Source organism: Rhinatrema bivittatum, chromosome 12, assembly GCF_901001135.1.
Source record: "Rhinatrema bivittatum chromosome 12, aRhiBiv1.1, whole genome shotgun sequence".
Classification (NCBI taxonomy): domain Eukaryota; kingdom Metazoa; phylum Chordata; class Amphibia; order Gymnophiona; family Rhinatrematidae; genus Rhinatrema; species Rhinatrema bivittatum.
The window spans coordinates 45,281,518-45,307,456 of record NC_042626.1 but is presented as its reverse complement, the minus strand read 5'-3'; the positions used below and the strand labels follow the sequence as shown (position 1 = coordinate 45,307,456).

General features: G+C 41.9%; 1 protein-coding gene across 3 annotated transcripts in view; it reads left to right on the top strand.

Annotated features, from left to right (window-relative positions):
* Positions 1–1,183: 1,183 nt before the first annotated feature.
* Positions 1,184–25,939, top strand: part of CDON (cell adhesion associated, oncogene regulated) — a 175,345-nt gene continuing 150,589 nt past the window's right edge. The window contains exon 1 of one of the 3 annotated variants that reach the window (XM_029572715.1): positions 1,184–1,777. The gene's annotated coding sequence lies outside the window, so the exon portion shown is untranslated. The remainder of the gene's footprint in view (positions 1,778–25,939) is intronic. The other 2 variants (XM_029572716.1, XM_029572714.1) reach the window with 2 other exon arrangements.

Below are 25,939 nucleotides of genomic sequence, written 5' to 3'. Positions count from 1 at the left end.
GAAGTGTGTAGGTGAGAGTATTGGTTTCAATCTTTTAAGGATCATGAGTTTTGCGTAACCTTCCCTTACTTTTAAGGATATGTGTTGTTTTAGGTTGATTTCTGGATCCATTATTACTCCCAAATTTCTCACTTTTTCTGCTAGTTCTATTTTCTGGTTATTTCCTAGAGTTATTGGGGTTTTGACGATTTCAGTATGTTTTCTTTCAAGATGTAAGAATTCTGTTTTTTCGATGTTAATAACCAGTTCCATTTGGGTTAGTAGTTGTTTTATTATGTCAAGGTACATGTTTGCTAGCCCTAGTGTTTTTTCAATTGTGTCATCTATTGGTAGAATTAACTGAATGTCATCAGCGTAAATGTTTCTTAAACTAATAACATAAAAAAAACATAAAAAGAAAATAAAATACATTAAATTTTGTAAAAAAAAACCCAAGAAAAACAATCAAAAAAATAGTAATACATATATAAAATTAATTCATAAAATGCTCACATTTAAAACCAAAATTGTAAAACAACTAAAGTAGTAGTTTTAATTATTGGGTGTAATTTGATGTTTATGCTCTTTTGAAATATTTAATTTGGGGGGGGGGAGGGGGAATAGAACATTTTTTAATTATTGGATTATTTAGTCATCAGATGTTTTGAAATATTTTATTGGTGCTTGGGAAATTTTGGATACTCGTCTTTATTAACTCATTTGAAGTATTTATTCTTTTTATGAATATGATTTTACTATTATGATTGATGTTTTACATTTCTTGATTTTATTATGTAATGTTTTATGAAGAATGATGTTTCTGTTTTTCCATTGTTGCTCTGCATGTAGAGGCTGGCTTTTTGTGGTTTTCAATTCAGTTCTTCTCAGCACATTTCTGTTTATACTTTCTTATTTCTTCTTTCTGTATTTAGTGAGGTTCTATCTGCCTTCTGCATATGTGACAGAGGTGAGGGGTTGGGGGCCTGTTAGTTTTTAAAAATATAGATTGCAGGAGGGAGCTGGGCTTTATTTGTTGGGCCCGGACAGAGACTTCATGAATTTGGGGGGGGGGGGGGGGGGCAGCATAAGGGAAGAGCAAATAACGCCAGCCAAACTAAAAGCCAGATCACTTGCCGCGGAAGGTGTAGCAGCTGTCCACCTATAGAGGGCGCCAGCTAGCGCCTCGGAAAAGTTCCCGAGCCTTTGTTATGCCCCAAAGTCTAAGTTTAACCACTTCAGAGCGCGCAAAGAACAGGACAGGCGCTCTGCAACTGCTGCCGCCTTATTGGCGTTTGAGGATATTTTACGCAGATTATGCTCTGACACGAGCCTGGAAGAACTGGTTTTTTTTTTCCGCTGGGATCTGCGGTGCGCTACGATCCCCCCCCCCCCCCTTCGGGAATGGAGCGGCCCGAGAGCTCCTGCGTGCGGCAGGAATCCCGGAGCGTGCAGGGGCAGCGCTAGAGTCCCATCCTGCAAGCCGAGACCCTCGTCTCGCGTCCGATGAATTCAGAGGGAAGGAAGCGCTCTCTCTCTTCCGGCCATCAAATGATTTTGCCGGGGCAATGAAAGAAGAAGCTAAGCGGAGCCCGCCACCCGAGTCTGGGAACTAATCCGGTCCGGTGCGCGCAGCCCAGGCGGCGATCGCTCGTTCCTCCCGCCCCTGCCGACGAACCTTCCTCCCTGCGGCGCTTTCATGGAGGGGCCCGTCCGGATTTGGTTTCCCAGGGATGTACCCAGGCAGTGCTGCCCCCCGACTACAGAGTCCCAGGGGCACAGGGTATCCTTGTAAACGGAGGTAAGCTGCGGTTTATTCGCTGGGCTCCTCTGCGGAGCCGGAAAATGCTCGCTTTCCTAAAGGAAATGTGACAGCCAAGCCTGAAAATAGTAACCGTGGGCCATGTCTGCAGTCTTGCGCTCGGATTGAAATCCGTCGCCTCTTAATTCCAACCAGCATTGTTTGCAGGCTCCTCCGGCTTTACACTGTACACATTTTTCATCCCTGCAGGGCACTGGAATAGCTGTGTAAACAGAATACGTCTTGGTGTACTTTTTTTTTTTTTAAATTTTATTTCCTGTTTAAAAGTCTCTTCAGGTTTATGTGCATGAAATAAGAGTTGTTTAACTGGGACAGAAAAAGTGGAGCTCGTGGCGGGGGATTGGGGAATCGGACATGAAATTGTTAGCCCCGAAAAAGATCCTCCCAAACCAAGCACGAAAAAAGCCAAACGGGCAGTGGAGGGAAGCCCGGATCCCAGGCTGAAGGGGGGAGGGGGCTGACAGCAGAAGTGTGCGCAAGGCCCAGAAGGAAGGATAAAGTGTAAAGTATAAATAACAAGAATCGGAACAATAGGGAAAAAAAGGTATAAACTGGACATTTTTTTCCACCTGTAACGTATTGCTGGTTTTGTGCATGAGTTTTCTTCCAGTCTGGCAAAAGTTTTCGAGCCATGGATCTCCTTTCCACTTGGGAAATTCTGCATCAGTTGTAGGGCAGAATAACATGGATCTTTTAGATTTAATGATTAAAAGGAGCCTCATGAAGATCTGTGACCCCACTAAATGAGCGAGCGACAAAGTTGAGTCACATTGTAAATAAACTGCTCAGATGTTTATTTTCAGATGTTTTGTTTGTTTTCAGAGATTTACACCCGACTGGGTTAGGAGCAGAGAGCGTTTGTGATTTGTCATTTTTAGACACCTGAGTTGTTTCCCCTAAAATGAAGGCTTCTGATTCTTGATTTTAATTGCTGGGAAGACAAATGGCACATAAAAGGGCCCCAGGATTTTGGATGGCCTTCGAGCATGCTGAGGAAATTGGGTCGGATGGAGGATTTATAATGGGGAGAGAGAGAGAGCTGTCATTTTTCAATCCCCGGGCCAGGGAACTCTATTTCACCTTAGCTTTCTGAGTAGAATCAGAGCTGCAAGATGAGACGGCTCCAGGTATTTTATAGCTGCAGATCTGGGGAAGTTCTACAAAGATTTTGGAAAAATATTTATTGATAAAATGAAAGATGCTGGTTACTAATTAGCAGGCCTGGAGCTAGGCACCAGAAACTAAGGAGCAGGCCTAGCAAGTGTCAGGCGCCCTGGTCTGTAGGCTTTTCCAGCAGTATCACGCAGCTGGGGTGCTGTGGCTCTGGGGTAATTGCGCTGCTTGGTCCCCTTTTCCAGCCTTCTCTAAAACCTGGCTATTTAATCTTTTGATGTGTTGCTTTAACAAGAAAGCATTCCTGGCTAACCAGGCACAGGGGATCTGCCTCTCATGTGTGGGGGTGGCAGAAAAGCAGAAACAGGCCGCATGGTTAACAAATGGAGTGCAATATCTGGTTGTTTTCTTTTTTTTTTTATCATGTTGAAATAAATATCATGGAAGAAATAATGTCACGTAATCATTTTGCAGCAAGGTCCCGATCCTCCCTATGCCTGTTTAATGAAAGAGACTGTTTTCTGGTGAAAGCACGCCGTAAGTTTACCCTCTCGTGTTGCAGGGTTCATAGTTGGGAGCAATCATGAATCCCAACTATGTGACAGTCCCCTAACCACCTACGATCAAGATGTTGTCCGGGGCAATTCTGCTGCTCTGAGAGATCCATTTAAAAGATGGTGGCTTTCCCTAACCCCACAACCTTTTTCATTGTTTCCTTTGGTGTTTTTTGCTTGGATTTTGATCTCCTTTGCCAATCTTTGCATCTTCCCCGGCACACTGCTGCAGGTGGTTAGGGCTTTTGATGAGAACTAATTAAATGGACTTTGGATGAGCAGAAGGAAAGGGCTTGTGTGCCTGGGCAGGAAGAGGAGGTGGTGGTGCTTCCTAGCCGGACAGCTTCAGAACATAAGACTTCCCATACTGGGTCAGACCAAAGGTCCATCAAGCCCAGTATCGTGTTTCCAACAGCGGCCAAGCCAGGTCCCCAAGCTGCTTATCCCAAGAATACACAGTAGATTTCTGCAGCTCTACCTTAATAATGGCTAATGGACTTTACCTCCAGGACCTTGTCCAAATTTTTTTTTTTTTAAGTGCAGCTATACTTTGTAAACCGTTGTGATCTTTACATGGAATGACGGTATATAAAATGTCAAAATAAAATTAAATAAATCCGCTGGCATTTAATTCCAGAGCTTAATTGTGCGTTGAGTAAAAAAAATCTTTTCTTATTAGTTTTAAATGTATTACTAGTAATTTCATTTGTGTGTCCCCTGGTCTTTGTACTTTTCAAAAGTGTAAAGAACTGATTATCATTTATTCATTCCACTCCACTCATTATTTTATAGACCTATATCATATCCCCCCCCATAGCAGTCTCTTCTCCAAGCTGAAGAGTCCTAACCTCTTTTTAGCCTTTTTTTCATAGGGGAATTGTTCCATCCCCTTTATCATTTTGGTCGCCCTTCTCTGTACTTTTTCTAATTCTGCTATATCTTTTTTGAGATGTGGTGACCAGAACTGCACACAATACTCAGGATGAGGTTGCACCTTGGAGCAATACAGAGACATTATGATATTCTCTGTTTTATTCTCCAGTCCTTTCCTAATAATCCCTAGCATTCTGTTTGCTTTCTTAGCTGCTGCTGCTGCACACTGAGCAGAAGATTTCAACTATTTTCAACGATGACCCCTAGATCCTTTTCCTGAGTGAGATTTTGCATTATGCAGCTATAATTTGGGTTACTCTTCTCTAAGTGCATCATTTTGCACTTGTCCACGTTAAATTTCATTTGCCATTTGCATGCCCAGTCTCCCAGTTTTGCAATGTTCTCTTGCAATTTCTCACAATCTTCTTGTGATTTTTAACAACCTTGAATAATTTTGTGTCATTGGAAAATATGATTACCTCACTTGTGGTTCCCATTTCCAGGTCATTTATAAACATATTAAAAAGCAGTGGGCCCAGAACAGATCCCTGGGGCACTCCACTATTCACCTTTTTCCATTGGGAAAATTTACCATTTAGCCCTATTCTTTGTTTTCTATCTTTCAACCAGTTGGCAGTCCACAATAGGACACTGCCCCCTATCCCATGACTTTTTAATCTCCTAAGAAGTCTTTTGTGAGGGACTTTGTCAAATGCTTTCTGGAAATCCACATACACTATATCAACTGGCTCACCTTTATCCACATGTTTATTTACATCCTCAAAAAAATGTAGCAAATTTGTGAGGCAAGACTTCCCTTGGCTAAATCCATGTTGGCTTTATCCCATTAAATTATGCTTATCTATATGTTCATCAGTTTTGTTCTCTGTTATAGTTTCTAGCATTTTGCCTGGCACAGATGTCAGACTTATTGGTCTGTAGTTTCCTGGATCACCCCTTGATCCCTTTTAAAAAAAAACTGGTGTTACATTGGCAACCCTCCAGTTTTCAGGTACCATAAATGATGTAACTGATAGTTTACATATTTCCAATAGCAAGCCCACAATTTAATTTCTCACTTCTTTCAGCACTCTGAGATGTATACCATCTGGTCCAGGTGATTTGTTACTCTTTAGTTTGTCAGTTTGCCCTAGTATAATCTTCCAGGTTCACCCAGATTTGTTTCCGTTCTTCTGAATCATCACTTTTGAATGTAATTTCTGGCATTGGTCTATCTCTATTTTGGGCTGATACATCTTAAGCCTCTCCTGAATTTGGATGTACGGGCATTTCTCTCTCTATATATATTAAGCTAAGTAATGATATCATCAAAATAATGCGATATAATGATTTTGCATTAAATGCAATGAAACTGTTATGAATTGGTTTGAACTCCATGCTAAAATAGTCTTTGTTTTCACTGAGCATAACAAATTCATTTTGGACCTATGATTATACTACTGGTGTAAAAAGTCCTTGCCATTGAGCCTTGACATCTATGCCCTTGTATGAGGTCTTTTAAATGAGACCAAAAAATCGTGATCCACGGTGATTTTATTCAGTTCAAAAATTCTGGGAATTTTTAACCTTTTCTGTCTATTAATTGGTCTATCTCTTACATCTTCCTCAGTGAATACTGAAGCAAAGAACAATGCCCTTGCCTGAACTAAACTCTTAACCTTTGCGGTTGCTCCTTTCAGTTTTTTCCTAACCATTTTGCTCATTTTTATTATAGTCATCTTTTTGAAAGTTTAAGTGCTGTCGCAGTAGATTTATTTTTTGTACTCGAGTTAGTAAGTTGAATTTGATAATGTTGTGATTACTATTGCCAAGTGGCTGCAACACTGTTACCTCTTGCACCAAATCCTGTGTTCCACTAAGGATTAGGTCTAAAATAGTTTCCCCTCTTGTTGGTTCTTGTACCAGCTGCTCCATGAAGCAGTCATTTATTTTATCTAGGAACTTTACTTCTGTAGAATATCCTGATTTAACATTCACCCAGTCAATACTGGGTAATTGAAATCACCCATTATTACTGTGCTTCTGATTTTTTTTTTTTTTAGCTTTCCTACTTTCTTTTAGCATGTCATTGTCTGTTAGTTCATTCTGGCCAGGTGGATGGTAATACTCCCCCACTACTATTTTATTCCCTTTTCCACCTGGAGTTCTATCCATAAAGATTCAACATTGCATTTTGTTTCCTGCAGAACTTTTATCCTGTTTGACTCAATGCTCTCTTTAACATATAGCGCAACCCCTCCACCAATTTGATCCATCCTATTATTTTGATAGAATTTGTATGCTGGTATCACAGTGTCCCCATTGGTTATTCTCCTTTCACCAGGTCTCTGAGATGCCAATTATATCTACCCCTTCATCCAGTGCTATACACTCTAACTCTCCCATCTTATTTTTTAGACTTAGCATTTGTTTACAGATATTTCAAAGTATGCTTTTTGTTTGTATTAACAACCTGCTCATCAGTTGTCAGGGGTAATTTGGAATCTTTCTGCACTTTACTTAAAGACACCTGGTCCACTTTGGCATTTATTGTAACCTCTCTACTGGGATGCCCTATTTTCCATGTTCTTTAAGTATCCTTCAGAGATACATCATTCCAAATCATGAACTTCTGAGTGACTGGTTTCACTCGTCATCTAGTTTAAAGCTGCGCTGTCTCCTTTTTAAAAGTTAATGCCAGCAGCCTGATTCTACTCTGGTTAAGATGGAGCCCATCCTTTCAGGAAAGGCCTCCCCCAGAATGAAGCCCAGTTCCTTACAAATCTAAAACCCTTTTCTCTGCACCAACGTCTCATCCATGCATTGAGACTTTGGAGCTCTGCCTGCCTCTGGGGTCCTGCACGTGGAACGGGGAACATTTCTGAGAATGCTACCCTGGAGGTTCTGGATTTCAGTTTTCTACCTAAAACCCTAAATTTGGCTTCTAGAACTTTTTTCTCCTGTACTTTCCTATGTCCCCAGCACTATCTAAAATCCTATCTGTGTGATGTGTGAGGTCCGCCACCTTTGCACCAGGCAGGCAAATTACCAAGTGATCCTCACGTCCACCTGCCACCCATCTATCAACCTTCCTAATATTTGAATCACCAACTACAACGGCTTCCTAACCCTTTAAGACTTATCTTCGGTGTGAGAGGGCAGGTCCTAGCCTCAGGATTGCTTCTTGCCTCAGAAAGCTAACTCTCTCCTTCCAGGTGACCTTTCTCCTCCAAGGCAGCACAGGGGCCTACCAGATTGGAAGAGGGACTTCTTTACTATGTCCCTGAAGGTCTCCTCTCTATACCTCTCTGTCTTCCTTAGCTCCTCCAGGTCTGCCACTCTAGCCTCCAGAGATCGGACTTGTTCTGTGAGGGCTTGGAGCCCTTTGCACTTAGTGCACACATACAACAACTTCTCACAGCTGGGAGGATAATCATACATGGGCACTCAATGCAAAAGACTGGAAAGCTCCCTCTCACTGTTGAACTACTTCCTGCATCATCATTTGGTTGATTTGTTATCAAATTAAAATTTCTAAGGGTGCAGGGATGTAAAGCTAACCTAAAGTACTTTTAGTCTATAGATATATTTTATGACTCACAGTGACCCTCAAAACACTACAATTCATCTACTTATTTCTTCCTAGCTACCCACCTTATTGACTCTTGTTTTGAATTAAATTCCTTCGGTATATAATCTGTAGCAAATTATTCCTACCAAAGAAAATCAAAATACATACAGAAAAATTGATAGAGTATAGTAAGAAAGTTTGAGTATCGCGGGCCTTTAAGCATGCACTTCTGGTCCTCGTCTGCTGCTAGGGGTGCGGGGGCCTCTGGAGTTCAAAGTCTGGATCGCTCGCTGTGACCTCTCGAGTCCTTTCCTGGGGGCTTCTGGGAACGGTATGCAGATGAACCTTCCAGTCCTTCTTAGCTTACTAGAAACCTTTTGCGGGGCCCTCCTTTTTTTCATTTTAAATCAAACACATATTAGTAGCTCAGATTTTGTTTTCCTTGGGCTATTTAAACTTGTTAACAAAGCAGGGGTCTAGAAAGAAGCTTTCTTGCAAACCAGCTTAACTGAAAAACTAGTGTTATGGATTCTGTTTGCTTTCCATGTAAATTTTGTCCTTGGAGAAAATAAATATGAGCACTTGCCTGACAGCTTCAGCTAAATTGACTTTGTAGTTGATGGGTGAAAAAAACCAATTGATTTCCATGTGTTTGTATACAGTAGTCTTCTTTAGCTCCTATGTTTGAGAGGGCACTTCTAATGCTGATATGGAAGAAGGTATAGTTCCCAGTTGAAGATGTCATAGCTAAGTTGCCTTTACTTTCTATAGCTGCTAAAGCATCACGATTCAAGAATAGCCTTATATGTATGCACACATTGTTTTACTGAAAAGCAAAGTAAGAATTATTTCAAGTTCTTTAAACTTGTTTTAGTGTTCAGAGCACCATCGTGCTCTATTTTTGCACGGTAAAGTTTTGAACAATGTAATTTTTACTGTTGTATGTTTTTGATGAAAGTTTACATTTCTCCAACCCCCCCCCCCAAAAAATATTTTTTTAAAGACTCTGAATCTGCTGCATATATGTACCTTGTTTTACTGTCAGAGTCTTAAATCAGAAGAGGAATAGAAAGGTTACGTAATACTTTCCACCAGGCATTCTGGAGCGTAGATACCCCTTTCAGTCTTGCAAAACATTCAGTGTCATTGTCCTCTAATCAGAGCAGCGGTACAGGGAGCAGCAGCCTCTTTGCAGCCTGTGGAGTGAAAAAAGAAGCTGACTTACTAAAAAAAAAAAAAAAAGTGCACAGAAGGTAAGTGAAGCAGGAAAAACTCAATAACTGCTGGGTATGGCACATGATATTTTAAAGAGTTTAAGATCAGCACAGCAAGCCGGAGTAAGCGTCTCCTGAGTTTTGACGAGAGCCAGTACTTTTTGACTGATTTCTGATTTAAAAATAACAAACAAAAACTAAGCCTCTCCTTGGTAGAGAGCGACCTGTTTTGTCATGCAAAAAAAGTAAAATGTCTTTCTATGAAGTCCCCAAGTCCTATGCTGGTATCTGAAGTTATACTAGAAAACAGTAAGCTTCACAGTGCATGCATACTGTACACACTGACTTCATTTCTCTGCTACTGTTTTCAAGAATAGTGTGACTTTTTCCATGCAGTTGTGTATAACAGCAGAGCAGTCTGAGCAATCTTTCCATTAAAATGGATTCTTGCAGGCTGTGATACCTTTTTTTTTTTTTTTATTGAACCCACCTAAGATTTTTCCAGCAACCATGGTTCACGAGCTCCGGAGACCTCACGGGTGCCTGCGGCAGAAGTGCCATTAAAATAACGCGCCCTGCCCCGAGATGATGGGTCGTGAAGGTTGAAATCCTTATAGCTGTGTGAGGAAATGGTTCCATCTACTCGGGGGTTGGCAAGACTAGGAAAAAAACTTGTGTGGTGGTCAGAGCTGTAGAATCCACATAAGACTTATTTGGTGTGTGTGTACAGTAGCGCCCAATCCAAGGACCTTGGAATAGAGCAACAAACAGAATACAGGGGAAAATAATAAAATGCCTGATGAAAATAAGGGAATTGGGGCATGAAAATTTAGTGAGGTTTTTAATTTCCATTTTAAAAGGGGGTTATTAACCAAACTATCAATAGAAAATTATGACTTGAATTTCTGCTGGCAAGATGACTTGGTTCAAATTTTGTGTTTGTTTTGAAACAAGAAAGGAGCTTTTGCATAGCTTGCAGACTGTGAAAATATGTGCACTTTTTGTCCTGAGAAGAGTGTAGGAAATCTACCCTCACACCCAACCTTTGCGCGACACTGAGGATGTAATAAGAGCCAGAGGAACACGTGAGAGGTTTTTTTTTTTTTTTTTTTTTTAAAGAGTTTTGCAGCTTTTAACGTTTAGAGTAGTTGGAAGAATGTTGTACCATAGAAACATAGAATATAATGGCAGATAAAGACTGCATCTACCACCGTCCACCATCCGCTTTTTACCATGGTGCAGAATGCATTTACAAGAGATTCACAGTTCAGCAAGGGGACGGCAAGGCAAGAGAGATTGTTATCCTAGATGGCAAGTTATCAGCTCTCAAATTGTTGAATTTTTTAAATTATTTATTTATTTTACTTAAACAATTTCTTTTCTACTAATCCACCAGTCTCAGCGGATTACAGGCAACATACACAATAAAACTGCCATATCAAAACTTCACCAAACGCAAGACACAAAAACATACAAAATTGCTAAGCAGTATAGCAACTATGAAGACAAATAACAAAAATTGTAAGAAAACATAGCTATCACAGAACAAGTTGAATACTTACTTTAGGAAGGCCAAGGAGAAAAGTTGTGTCTTTAAAAGCTTCCTAAACCATAGCAGACCAGCCTCTGCTCTAATAGCTGCCGGAAGGCTATTCCAGTCAGCAGGCCTGCAATGCAAAAAATCTGCTTTTCCAGAGTTTGCTAAATGAGCTAGGAGGGAGAGGTGAAGGAATTTCAGCCTTCTCACAATGCTGTCAGATTCGTAGGCCTACAAATATCAGGCGCAGATGTAATCTTTGGGGAACGTAAGCCCCAAACCGGTCTAAATATCCATTGTATAGCCTGAGAGTAGAATGGGAAAGAATATCTCCAGGTTTATGGCTATACCAGGTTCCTTACTGCAGTTGGATGATTTACAGAATGGAATCCTTAGCTACGGGGCTGCTTTTTCTGGGGTGGGTTTTTTTTTTTTTTTGGCTGTTTTCAGCAGCTTTTTCCTAAATTGCTATGCCAAAGGTCTTCCCTGCTATCAGAAAACCAGAGAGCAAGCACATTCTGATAATAATTAATGTCAAACTTTCGCAGTACTTGAAGGAATAAAGATTTGTTTCACAGTACTTGAAGGAATAAAGATTTGTTATTGTCAGATATATACACAATGTTCATTCAGTGTGTGTGTGTGTGTGTGTACCCAGAAATTCTTTGGGTACTTGCTAGTGGAGTTCCCAGGGACAATTTGTGCTGTTGGAAGTAAAAATAGTATGTGTTCAGTTTCCTTACTAGAAGGAGTTTTCAGTACTTCAATTACATAGAAAAAAATACTTTAATTCTTATCTCGATTATGCACCGCACAACTAGAGTTCTTATTGTAAAAGCATCTCTGCTTTGTCATGGTGTTAAGGGATTAAATAAAAAAAAAAATAGTGTGTTTATGTAGTCCAAAGCTTTTTTTTTTAAAGTTGACTGTTGCTCCCCCTCCCTTTTTTTTTTTTGTAAAATTCCTGTAATATGTTATTGTCAGTACTGAAGTGCATGATATTATTAATGTGGCTTTTTAAAATCAAACTAATTATGCTTGCTTGAAAGAGTCACAGCGGTGTGATTGCAGCTCCCTGGTGTCTGTGGGGAGCCCTGGAGACAGCGCTCTGAATAGGGGCTGCAAATTCATTCTGTATTTGATTAAATGGAACAGACTCCGAGCCCCTTACCCCAGCGGGAGCTGGCAGATCTCTTGATCCCCGAAGCGGAGCCGAGACCCTGGGAATTCCATTAGCAAGTACCTGAAGAATTTCTGCCCTGCAGTGCCTTATTTTCAGGTGGGGGGGGGGGGGGGGAGAGGAGTGAGGAGAGAGAAAGAAGGGGTGGAGGAGGGAGGAGTCTGTTGTAGAGCAGTAAGAGAAGTGCTTGGGGGGGGGGGGCTGTGTATCGGAAGAATTTCTGAGGTGGCGCAATCCAAAATTCGCAGGCATGATTTAGCACCCTGTCTGGTGAGAGAAGATATCAGCTAATGAGGCATTTCATTATTTAATAGCTACTACAGTGCTGGGACGCTGGCATTGCGATTACAGGACTCCAGCCTTGAAAAAAAACAAACCCCCAAAAATCTAAAACTCTTCGACTCTTGTTTTCAGTTTGAGAGTTTCTTGAAGAGAAAACTCAACAAAAGACGCATAAATTATTTTCAGAACTGGTGAGTTTAATATTGTCCGCCATGTATGTGTATTATGTTTTTAATTTATTATTATTTATTGGACTTTATATACCGCTTGTCAAAAGTTATCCAGGCGGTTTAAATATTTCATCATTTAAATGAAGTATTTAAATATATATCTCAAATTATTTCCTTGCAGACATATGTTTTCTTAGTTTAGTGCGTTTTATTTTCCTTTTTTTAATGTCAACTCAAAGATTGCTTAATTGCTTATTAACAATTTTAAAGTATAAACTGGTTTCATAGAGAATGGACCAGTGATTCCTTGACAGTCAGGTATCCAAATATATTTTGATGCCCCCTGTTTTTTTTTTTTTTAATTTGTGGCTCTTAACAGCTTTTGAACTGATAACTAAATATATTTTTCTGCAAAGAAGATGAATAAGTGAGGCTCATATAGTTTGTTTTTTTTTTTGGTTCTGAGTTTGTAGCAGGTTAGCACTGGCCAATTTAAAACCCTTGCAAAGTATTTAAATTATTGCTGTCATATCTGACCTGCAGGTGTTGCCAGATGTGTCACCACTGTTTAATGTGGCATCTTTAAATGTAGCTTCTGCATAGTATAAGAGGACAAGGGCACTGAATTTAAAAAAGTTTGAATTAACTTATTACAAGTTGCTTTTTCATAAATATGTGAGATCATTTTTGGATTATTTCAATGTTTTTCTAACTTTTTTTCTATCATTGTTTATCCCCCATGATTTTAATTGATTTTTTTTCTTGTGATAATTTTAAGCTTCCTTGAAGGTGCTGTTTCTTGTTTTTTTTTTTTTTTTTTTTTTTATAAATGTTGAGCTGAAAAGCATATTTATTTAATTTATTTATTTATCGGAGTGTTTTATATACTCTTCTTCCAAAAGAAGATCATAACCATTTACAAAATCAGTATTCATATTTGTGCAAATAAAGTGATTCTTTATAAGAGATTCTCCAGCAGAGCATGGAAATAGGAGATTAAAAATATCATTAACCATAAAAGAAATAGTAAAGATTCCACTGTTTGTAAGGGTGAGAAGCATTAAACATCCAGCCCACTTCATCACATTACCTTCTCTTTCACCTTCTGATGATACTGGTAAGAGTTGCGAGGTTCAATTTAATCCCCCACCTATCTTAAATCTTCTTAAACATTGCCTTGCTATTACCCCTTATACAGTAAGGGGTAATAGCGCGTCAAAAACGCGCGGCCAACCCCCCCCCCCCCAAAAAAAAACTAATAGCGCCCGCAACATGCAAATGCATGCTGATGGCCCTATTAGTCATTCCCGCGTGATACAGAAAGTAAAATGTGCAGCCAAGCCGCACATTTAACTTTCAGAAATTAGCACCTACCCAAGGCTGGCGTTACTTCCCCGGCGCCGGCAGAAATTGTACAGAAAAGCAGTAAAAACTGCTTTTCTGTACACCCTCCCACTTAATATCATAGCGATATTAAGTCGGAGGCCCCAAAATTTAAAAAAAAATAAATTTAAAATCGGCCCGCGGGTCAGAAGACAGACGCTCAATTATGCCAGCGTCCTTTTTCCGAACCCCGTGGCTGTCAGCAAGTTTGAGAACCGATGCCGGCAAAATTGAGCGTCGGCTGTCAAACCCACTGACAGCCACCGCTCCTGTCAAAAAAAGAGGCGCTAGGGACGCGCTAGTGTCCCTAGCGCCTCTTTTTACCATGGGCCTTCATTTGCATACTAAATCACACGCACAGGAGAGTGGCCTGTGCGTGCGTCGGGAGAGCAGGCCCTCGCCTCGGAGCGCCAGCTCTCCTGCGGGTTTTACTGTATCAGCCTGTAATGATTTAAAATCCCCCTGCTCTCTAGACCTGGGATCCTTTTGATTTTCATTGACCCTGAGATGTTGTGTATGGGGTTGGGGGAATGCACAACCATTCTCCTCACTCTCTCCCTTTCATATACACACGTTCACTCTCTCATGTACTCCTACGTGCTTGCTTATGTGCATTCTAACTCGGATACAGACGCTCATGTCTCACTTACATATTCTCTTACTGACTCAAACGCTCGCACGCATGCGCATGGACCCTCTCCCGTGCATGCACATGCTTGCAGGTTCTCTAGTGCTCACGCACATGTCTCACAAACATGCCCACCCTCGCTCTCCCATACACACATACTAGCACAAATGCTGACACATTTGCTCTTCTCGCCAAGTGGCTGCGACCACCTGTGAATAATTAAAAAAAATAAAAAAATAAAAAAGTTTTACTTACGTTTGGTGGTCAGGTGGGATCCAGCTAAGGCCCCTTGAGAACAGAGTCAGGGTGGGCTGGAGAGGCTCCAGGAGGAGGGGTCTTAGCAGAGGTAGCAGAACACCTTTTTGGTTGGGGGTCCCAAGCCAATTAACTCCATCCTCTCTCTCCTCCCACTACTGCCCGATTTGTCTCGTCTCTCTTCTTCCTCCTGCTATCTTGCTGGGCAGACTGGATGGGCCATTTGGTCTTCTTCTGCCGTCATTTCTATGTTTCTGTGTTTCTATCAGGATGGAGTTGAACTGCACTGCTGGCCCTAGTTCCTCCCTTGCTGTTCATGCCCTTCCCTGCCTCCAGCCCCTTTCTTCTGTCTTTTATACCCCTTCCCAGCCTATTCCCCCTCTTTCACAAACCCAGCCCTTTGATCTGTCTCACCCTTCTATAGCACCAGCATCCTTTCCACTTCTTCTCACCCTCTCTCCAGTCCTCCAGGTCATTCACACCACTTCTCAGTTCTCCAGGCTTCAGCCCCTTCTCCGACCTCTCTCTCTCTCTCACATTCCTATCGCCCAAGTTCTCACTGTCGCCACTCCCCACCCCCAATGCCTTGGTCAGTTTACAAGTATCTGTTCTGCCTCCCCCACCCCAAATCCTCTCTTCTACCCTTGAAGTCTCCAAGTACCTGTAATTTCTCTGTTTTTCCTCTGATTCCTGCTGTCCCATCCTCTCTCTGTTCCCTTCCCCCACCACTCAAGTCCCCTTTCTCCCCCCCTTTCTCCCCCACTTCATGAGTCTTCCCTCTGCTTTCTCCTGTCTCCTTTTCAAGGAGCTCCAAACCTTTTCACTGCTCCTGCTGCTCCCTTCCCCCTCTTTTGACCCGGGATCTCTATCCGTCCAGGCTGCTACTGGTGCCTTTAACCAAATGAATCTTACTCCTGCAGCCACCGCTGGCCTTTTTCTCTTCCTCTGGCAGCACGTGGGTCCCACGTCAGCTCTTTTTTGGTCCATGCGCTACTCTGTATCTACTGAGCACCCTGCGGGCCAAACAGCTGACATTTTGAATTGCATGGCCACAGAAAGACAGAAAAAACATGGGTGCTGCCTGCTGGAACCACATTCATTTGGTTAAAAGGACTAGCGTTGGGCTGGAGGAGGAGAAGCTCAAATGGATAGACATACTGTGTTGAAGAGACTGCAGAGGATTGGCAAATAGAGCTTTCCTCTTTTGGGCTATGTAGGCTACCCCATACCCTGCCTAAAGTTGGATGGTCCATGGCCCCTGCAGCCCACCTGCTTCCCATGTCTATAGGTCCCTGATGCTATTTTTTATTTATTTATTTTTTGCTGCGACCGAGCATGGGGGGAGAGGCTGGCTGGCATCAGAGGAAAGCAGTAGGAGGCGATGAGACAGCGGTTGAATGTATGGGGCCATCCATAAATGACATCATGCTCTGATGAGAGGGAGGGGATTGTGATATTTGGGGGGGGGGGAGGGGGGGGTTGATTTCATGCCAAAATAGTGTGACCTCATTTATGGACAGCACCTATGCTGGCTGCCTCCTATCTGTACAAACAGAGTAGATGTGAGGGGATGTGGTGGCAAAAGTGTTTCTCGGCTGGCTCACTGAAGTGCTTAGGGACATGGGAGTCTGGGACACTATCTTGGATCCGCTCTGGCGCTGTTATGTTCGGTGTGTCTTTGAACGAGAAGTGGGCCCTTGGGTTGTGGAGACTCCGCCCACCGGGAGGAGCCCTGTGGGCCCTTACCACAACAGGTTCATTGTAACTTTATCTTCCTAGTTAATTGGTTACCCCGAGTTTCAATGTAAACCGGTTGTTCAAGAATGAGAGGCGAAGTCCCAGCGTGGCGGAAATAGCAGGAAGGGAATCCTTGCTAACTCGTATAGCAAGTGGTCTGCTGAGTATATCAAAAGTATTTAAATAAATAAATAAACAGGCAAGGTCTCAGCAATAAAGGACAACAGAGGAATAACTTTATTATACAGCTGATGGTGATCTGAGGAGCAGATCAATGGAGTCAGTTCAGATAGTAGTCCACAGTGCACAGTGGTCCGGTGAACACCTTCTCTAGGTGTAGCTCGGGCTGGCAATTCCGGTAGTGGTCTGCAGCGCGGGATAGGCCGGAAGCCGATGGCGTGCACAAGACAGAGGGGATACGGTAGTGGCCCGCAAGCAGGATTACCCGAGAATCCATGCCACAAAGGTAGTAGAGCAGGTTCTGTATTCACACCGGTACTGTAGACGTAGATGGAAGATCAGGCACTGAGGAGGTCCAGTTGAGGAACAGCGAGGGTTGTTCAGGAATGAGAGGCGAAGTCCCAGCGTGGCGGAAATAGCAGGAAGGGAATCCTTGCTAACTCGTATAGCAAGTGGTCTGCTGAGTTTGAGTATGGTAGGCAGGTGACTTCATGTGGTGGGGTCGCCCCCGAGGTTCCCGCCATGACGTAGTTAAGAAGAAGGCAGGCGCGCCTGCCTTAGGTGAATCCAGATGTAAGATGGCTGCCGGGAGCACCCACACCGTCCCGAGCACACCATGATGGTCGGAGTGTGGAAGCAGAGGCCGCCATTCTCCCCAGACTCAGAGCTGCATATAGAAAGGAGATGAGCAGCAAAGGTTGCAGCCGCCTGCGACCGGGCGCAACAGGCGCTGAACTGCTTTGAAGGGGGAGCATGAAGGTAGGCAGCTCCTGTACACAGCAGTCCTCCCCCTTTTCAGCAGCTGGCTCCCTAGCGGAAGTTGTAAAGTTATGTCTACCTGCGAGCTGGCTGCTGAGAAAGGGAATGGTTGCAGTGTGCAGGAAGTAGACCAGACTGCTTTTGTGTGCATCAGTTGGCAGTGAGGAGGACATCTCTGGGAGCCACAGTTTGAGCTGGGAAGAGCTGCATGTAGCTCGCAAGATGCTAGTTGGCCCCTGACCTAGCTTATGCTTTGTAATGGTAAGATGGTGGGAACATGCCATCTAGTTTACAGTAGTGGGTTACCCCATCCTAGTTAAGCTAAAATACTGTATATGGGAAGCATGCAAGACATTTTTCTTTATCTTTTATAGGAAAACGCTGAATGATATTAACATCATAATCTCATTCCTGCCTCCCCCGTTATCAAGACAATTGGCAGAGGGGGGAGAAAAGTAAACATTAAGAGCAAGATTGTAATAATTTGATTATTCTGATAACTTTTGCAGTCACCATGGGATGCAGCCTGTTTTGAGTTTGATTTTATTCATGTTTTTATGGGATGAGGAAGTAATTGGAAGCTCTGCAAGGGTTCTTGTAGTCCACAAAAACAAAAAAAAAACAAACCACCCCAGAATCTCAAGACGTTTCTATTCTGATCTGGGATAATGCAATTGCAGCACAAAGGAGAATTTACCCTCAACAGCTCCATTTGGATACGGAAAAACATAGGATCCATGCAGCTGCTCTCTCTCCAGTCATCCCTTTTTATGCTTCACAAATTTGCTTATTAAGGGTACTGAGGGAAGAAATCCCTCATCTTTGTTGATCGATCACTTGCTGCTAGACAAAAAGCTGTAAAGTTGTGGTTAGCAGGTTTAGTGGTTAAAGCATTGAACAAAATAGAAATCCTATGTAATATCTTCACAGCTACCCTTGACTGTTGAATTTGTGTGCCTTTGCAGATATCCTTCTTGCTTTCTTTGCCTAAGAATAACAGAGAGGACACACTAGATGATCTAATACTCTTCATGAGCGATGGAACCTTGTACCGCTTAGTTCATTAAGCACTAGCCCGTTTTCCCTATTGTATTATATTACTAGTTACTGCCCTCCTAGGCCTCTCTTTCCAGCTGATTAAGCCTCCAAGTTTACCCTCCTTGTTGAATGTAACTTTGCCGCCTCCGTTCATATGTTTATTTTTGTTTCAGTTTTACCCTTTTTGATGTAAACCGATCTGATATGGTTATTACCATGAAGGTCGGTATAGAAAAGTGTTAAATAAATAAATGGTAACAGAGAGAAATGGTTGGATTAGAACAAGTTTGAAAAGTAACACCAATGTCAAGGCTTCAAACCATGTTGGTTGCCACTTAACTCTCAAAAGCATTCAGTGGGTACATAATAATATCATTGTCCTTTCTCATCTCTCTGCTTTGGGAAGTGCTCATGCAGTTCTGAGCTACAGTAATGCAGGAAATATCCGATATTCTTGAGTGCCCTTTTTATCTTTCACGTGCTCTTGGACTACAGGGTAAGTGGTCTGGTTCAGGCATCCCAATGAAGTGTAGGGCTTTGGCTTCTTGGTTGCTTTTAGCTGCCTAGTTCATAATTACCTCCTGGTGGAAAACGAATCCATCCAATTCCATTTTCTAAAGCGGTGGAGGCTCTCTTCAGTCTTAAGAAATGTGCTTTCCTAACTTTTGATATATAATTTCCAGAGAGGATGCTTTGACAGAATTCAGAGGATTTTTTAGCAATTCTTGAACTGATATTTTATTTGAAATACAAAAATAAAAAAAATAATGGAAAAATGATTGAGTACATATAAAAATTAACACAAACTGTAAGTTAAAAACGGTATATAGATCTTGTTAAGGCATAGCCAAATATATGGCAAATGCCTGATTCAGAGATACCGGACATCAGATATAGCCAATAAGATATTTACACTCCATACTTTGTTGTGATTTATTCATAGAAGGGGTGTTTTATGAGAAGAGGCAGTATCATTCTAAATTGTAAAGCAGGAGGTGTAACCAGATCCTCTTCGGAAGAGAGAAGAGGCTTGGTGGCTGGCATCAGGACCTATGGAGTCTGAAGTGCACCCCCTTCATCGATGGAGGACTGGTGCTTCTCGCTGTGGGGTCACTTTGGGGGCTTCACAACATGCTCTTGTGCATCCCCGTGTCCAGCACCATGAATCGATGGGGATCAATGACTATGCTTCTTTGGTTTCCCTCAATGTTTGGCACGGTACTTCCCCAGTCCTGTGGTCGAGAACGATGAACTCTATGCCCTCAACCTGGAGGAACCAGATGATGGTCGGTCTCTGGCATCCCTTTTAGCTAACTATCTCGACAGAACCAATTGGCCTCTCTGATGTCAAAGGCTCGATGTCAATCGGTGCGGGTAGAAGGTCCATCGATGTCGATTCCTCCAATGCCGATTCTGATGGATTGGTCTTTGCCTGCTAGAAGAAGCGTTCCATCTTTTCGAGCCAGAGTTTGTCTCTTCAGGGTCATCTTGGCATAGTTCTGCAACCCCTGACAACATGAGATGCCCCAAGGCAGAGGACACATCTATCATGGGGGTCCATATTGGTCTTGATGTTTTTATTGTTTTGTTGTATTATGATTGTTACATTTTCATTATGCATCTAGGGCACTGCATAAAACCAGGTATGGACATATCATCATGAAATAATAGGGACGCAAGATCATAATCAGTGGCAGTGGCCGTTGATGACCAGTGGCACTGAGCGCACCACCCCCCTGGGTTATTGACAACTAAAATAAACTTAATAAATGTCGAAAAACCTATCTAGGATGCTAACGGGAGAACTGTGGGACCCCACGTCGACAGCACAAGGTAGTGAAAAAGAATCACAGAAAGAAATTAGAAATCGAAAAATAGGCTAAAAATTTGGCAAAGTGAGGTTCTCATCCAATTGCAAAACAGGCTTCACAGAACAGGAGACTGAAGGGGACCCCTACATGGACACGTGGTATAATGCATGCTCAATGAGGCTCTGTCAAAGTTCTAGAAACTTTGAGATAAGTTTTCTGTGCCAGGCTCCATCCGATGATGTCACCCCATGTGTGAGGACTGCCATCCTGCTTGTCCTCGGAGAAATAGACATATACTTGATGCCGCTCTTCTTGTATATCTTGATCTTCATGCAGCTTTTGATACAGTTTACCACCAACTTTTACTTAATCGACTTTTTGATTGTGGAATTAGGATTAACATAGTAGAGAATTTTCCATTTCTTGAACAGCGTACTTATAATGTCAGTTGGAATTCTGAATTTTCTTAATTTTCTCCCCTTCTCAGTGATGTGCCCCAAGGTCCTATTCTTTCTCCTGTACTCTTCAATTTATATTTTGCCTCTCCAGCGCTTTAATTCCAAGTCTGGGTTTCTGAGGGTACTTTTATGCTGATGACATTCGATCCTTGCTAGCTTCAACCCAACTACTGCCAACACACTTTCTGATGTGAATAACTGTCTATCCAAAGTCTGATTGCTTACACTCTTTGAAGCTCAAAGCTAATCCTCTAAAATCAGAAGCTATCTGGTTCATTCATACCTCTTTGTCTACCTCTTTCCACTCCCATTATAGTAGGCTTTGCCATTGCAGTCAAGAATACAGTTACCACCTTAGGTATAACATTTGATAGTCAACTCAAATTCTCTTACCATATCTCTAATGTTCTTAAGACTACTTACTTACTTTCTAAGATCTATATTTATTTAATGAGTTTTATATACCATCATTCGGAATCGTCAAAATAATGCCACCACAACGGTTTACAAAATTTAAGGTTACAGGGATTGAGGGGGTTATATGTCATCTTCAACCTCTTTTGGTCAGTTCTGATCTTAAAATTTTAACCCATTCTCTTGTATTCTCTAGACTTGACTATTGCAGTGCTCTGCTACATGGTCTTTCCACCACTCAACTCAGATGACTTCAACTGGCACAGAACACTGCTGCTTAGTGTCATTTTCAGTAAATCCAAATTTGACCATCTAACTCCACTTTTGGTTGAGCTTCACCTACTCCGGTATCCTTTAATATTCAATTAAAAATAGGCTTTGAAGGTAAGGCATCCTATGTGTTGGGGCACTTTGTCTTATCTTTCTTCTGTAATTTCCCCCTATCTACCTTCTCGTCCACTGTGGTCGTCACAGCAAGAGCTTTTAGTGCTGTCCTCTATTAGAAACATTCATCTTGAGAGTTCTAAAGAAATTTGTTTTTCTTATTTATCCTTTGCCTTTGGAACTCTTGCCCACTTAATTTTCGCCTTGAGAAAAAGTTCTTGAAATTCAGGAAGGCACTCAGGTCTCATTTGTTTGTAGAAGCCCTCCTTCATCAGAATACTACTTGATTTTAGTTTCTTTTTTTTTTTTTTTATTAGATTCTGTTCTATTTTATTGCACTTTATAGTTTTATCCATTTTATTTATATTGGTCTTGATGTTTTTATTGTTTTGTTGTATTATGATTGTTACATTTTCATTAGTTTTATTTTGATATGTTTTATGATATATTTTTGCTAGTTTTTAACTTGTTAGCTTGTTCGAATTTTATTTGTACATCACTTTGTTTTACCAATGTAATTGATTTGCGCTTAATCAAGTAATAATAAACAAAATGTGTAAACAGTTGTTTACCTGTGGAGAAAGCCCCTTTGAAAACTGGCTCCCTGCTAGTATAGGGAAATGTATGTGCATTGTCTACAGGGAGGATAATTTTAAATCCCATTTCTGCAGATTAAATAGTGGAAAAGAACTTTTTAAAAATTGCCTGTCCTATATATAGGGCCCCATTTGGATCAAAGGAGTGTGACCTAATAGCTAGGTTAGGCAGTGCAGAGTGGAGGAATGTACCCCTATTGAAGGCTTCTGTAATGATTTAGTCCTGTTTACATATTAGCAAGTGACCCCTAATTTCTGTGCATTTTGAAGTTTGGGGACGAAGGGAAGATGTTTTTTCCTTTCAGTTTCCTTAAGTTGCAATAGTACAGACCCAAAACCTTAGTTGAGGAGTCCTAATCAGTAAAGCAAGTTTGCTTATCTCTAAATAAAGCTCTGTGTAGACAACAGGATGAATTAGCTATGACATGCAGGAGATGTGGTCTAATGGCGCTGAACGGATTCATCTTTGAAAGCTCATTACAAATCTTACTGATCACGTGTGATGATTCTTGCATGCAAGCCTCCTCATGAGCCCCTCTGTCTATTAGAGAGCTTAGCTTTAGTGAGGCAGTCAACTCTCCAGGGAGGCAGGCTGGTAATAAAAAATGGCTAATTCATCCTGCTCTCTTCGGAGAATCTTGATTCAGGTCTGTACACTGATGCAAACATTGCCTTAGAGTGGATGCTCCACACTGATACCACTAATTGTGCCTGAGGGGCTGGGGTCTGGGAAGATCAAGGGAGCCAGTGTCATGGGAACGTTCCATGTCATAAAGGAGGATGCTACTTGCATTGACTCTACCCTAGTTGCCTTTGGTACTGACAACAGCCCCTACCGCCCTCTTCATCTCTGATGGTCTCCACCTGAGATACTGGCCTCGCTTAGGCAACTTCTTTGATACCAGGCATTTCTGTACCTTATTCCTCCCTGCACTTGAGGTGGATCTGTGAACTAGCACTACAGCGGGGGGAGCCTTAATCTCAGCGAGAGCCCAAGGATGTCTCACTCTGAGATGAACTGCTCCAATGCCCAGGTTTATTCCAGCACTTACCTTTAAGTGCTTTCTAGAATTCCCACATCTTCCATGCACGAGAGTGCTGAGCCTTAGGGTATATATGAGCAGAACTGTAACAGTTAGCTATATCATGGTCAGGTCCTAAGCATCTGTAGAAAACATCATGGGAATCCATGATGAACATCTGGTGTCCACAGATGCAGGCCTTGAAGCTGCTGATAGCTGCCTTTTCCTGGATATCGCCCCAACTTCAGAATTTTTTTTTTATTATTTACTGCGTAAATGAGGAGCTGCCAAGGCAACAAGGGAAATTTTATTTTTTTATTTTATTTTTTTTTTTAGAGCTGCAAGAAGGCAGATGGAAAAAGATAGAAAAAAAAATATAGAGAGGAGATCATACATCCATTATTGACAAAAACAAACCGGGAGGCTCACGAGGCAGCACACATGTAGGAACCACTGCACTTGCTGAGTAAGACTTTTACAGAGCTTTGAGAAAGGGGTCTATTCAGTGCTGTTGGATGATGTCACTCATGTGTGACATAGCTAATTCAGCCTTGCTTGTTGACTTCAACTCACATTCAGTTTTTTGAGTAGTTTACTCATTGTGCGATTTTTGTTGGGAGGAAGATTTTACTTATCCTTCCTACCTGAGAGGGAGAAAGAACTAAAGATTTGATTTTCCCAAGTCATCCAGATGTCCCTCAGTTCAATGGATTCGGTTGCCAATCTGGCACTTGGTTGAAGGAGTGGATACCCAACTGGTACCATAGACAGGAGGAGCTACGTTACCATCTTTGGTGCTCACTAACAGCCAACAGCTAAGGAGATGACAACAAGGTACACAAGAGAGGGAGAGGAGAAGGTTGGAGAGATCAAGGGCAAATGGTGGATTCCAGGTATTTCAAGAGACATCCCTAAAGAGAAAGGAGAATCTTTTCCAGTTTGCCCAGGGCATCTTCACATTCCATTCAAGAATAAAGTAGGGACCTTAATGAATAGATTAAAAGACTACAGATTTATTGCTTTTATGTTACTTTATGGATATTTTCTGAGAGACTTATATCAAGTGCCATATTCTCCATTTTGCATATTTTCTTCAGTAAAGTTTTATGTTGTGTCATGGGTTCATGCCATCGGCCACTCTTCCAGACACAATCTGGTTTGAATCCTCTGGATACAGATGACACTGAACTCCTGGTTATGTCTTTATTGCTTATTCTTACCCTTATTCTTCCAGGGCATCACAGCTATGGGTTCAAATCCTCTCACCCCCATTGGTGAGCTGAGCTTAAATAGTCCCAGAGACTCCCAGTTTTTAAAGTCTCTGTAACTCTTGACTTATTATAACACAACGGTAAGGAAGTAACTTCTCGCTTTAATCTTCTGCATTTTAACTCGCAACCTACCCACTTAAGCTTGGCTCTTAGGGAGCCAGGCCCTACTGCTATCTCCCACTATTGTTTGCAAGAGGGGTTCTCCCTTTCACTATTGCTAAAACTAAATCCACCTCATGGCAGTATTCACTTAGAGCTGCTAACTGCAATCTACATGAGGGTGACCTCTTCTGGAGGGGTCTCAACCACTCATCTCTTAAGTCATCAGCTCATCCTCAGAGCTGCTCACCACTTTGCCCTCTCTGTTTCTCCATCTGGATCAAATAAAACTCCTTCCTGTTCTGCCCCACTCCTCCTTCCAACAAGCTCTCACCCTTCTCCCACCATGCCCAGGCTCTTTCATCCTCTCGATAGAGGATGAGACGTTCCTCCCCCTTCAGAGAGCCCCTGTGCCTTCTGGGAATTGGAGTTCGACTTCTATTTTCATTTCTTTTATCTACTGTGTCTGCTTCCCAGGTTTTCCTTCAGCCCACCTTCTTTCATTTGCCAGAGAAATATAATGCCCATCATAGTTGGAACGCCAGCTTGATGTCCAGCTGCTTTATTGGTTTGTAGGAGAAGATAACACATGTAACACCCAGGGTCTTGAAGTCTTATCCATCCCTCCAACAGAAGAAATGCAACTCAGGGCTGATAGTTTGGGGCCTAAGTCCTGGATCCATTCTATCAGGTTCCTGCCCCTTTTGTACTTACTGGGCTGAAGCAGGGTTGAGCCCTGGGCATTAGCATGCAGGTTGGGCCAAGCATAGAAACACCCATGAGTCAAGAGTTTCCCTCAGGTAGACAGAACCCTAGATCTTGGAGTCGGCAAGTAAGAAAAACTAAAGAACAACTGGATCCATAACTGGGCTGCAGCCCAAGAATTGAAATCGACAGGAAGGTTACAAGGCTAGAGTCAGGTAAGTCGGGAAACAGGTCATAAACAGTAGCAGAACTAGTGAACACTGGAACTTGTAGAACTGCAGGCATGAACTGAAAGACTGAAACTACAAGTGTGAAGTAGAATGGAACCAAAGTTTAGACACAAAATCTGGAGAGCCAAGGTTCAATGTGTAGCAAATCTGATAACTAGAGGGCAAGTCATCTGCTCATCTGCATACTTCTCCCAGGAAGCCCAGCAGAGGAATCCAGAGGACTCCACGACACATCTAGGCTTCAAATTCCACAGGCACCGCACTCTTTCCATCAGCAGAGGACCAGAAGGCATCTCTGAATCTTTTTGGTAAAATATATATATATTTTTTTTAGCATTTTACAGTAATCTTTTGTATTCCCTAGAAACCTTTGAGACTTGATAATACCACTTTCTGTAAATTTACAACAGATTTGATATATTAACAAGGAATTATTTAAAATCTAATTAAAAAGGAGTATAAGCAGATAGTTATAAGTAGATTAATCGAAATGTCTTTAGGATTACTGACAGACAATATAAAATAAACCAATAGTCTAAAATATTAGTTTGAATATCCCTACTCCCTTCAAACTGTTAAATCAGTAGCAACTCAACAAAATTAAGATGTGAACAGCAGCCCAGCAACAAGAGGGGGGCTAGCCAGTCTTTTGCACTGAATGCCACATGTATGATAAT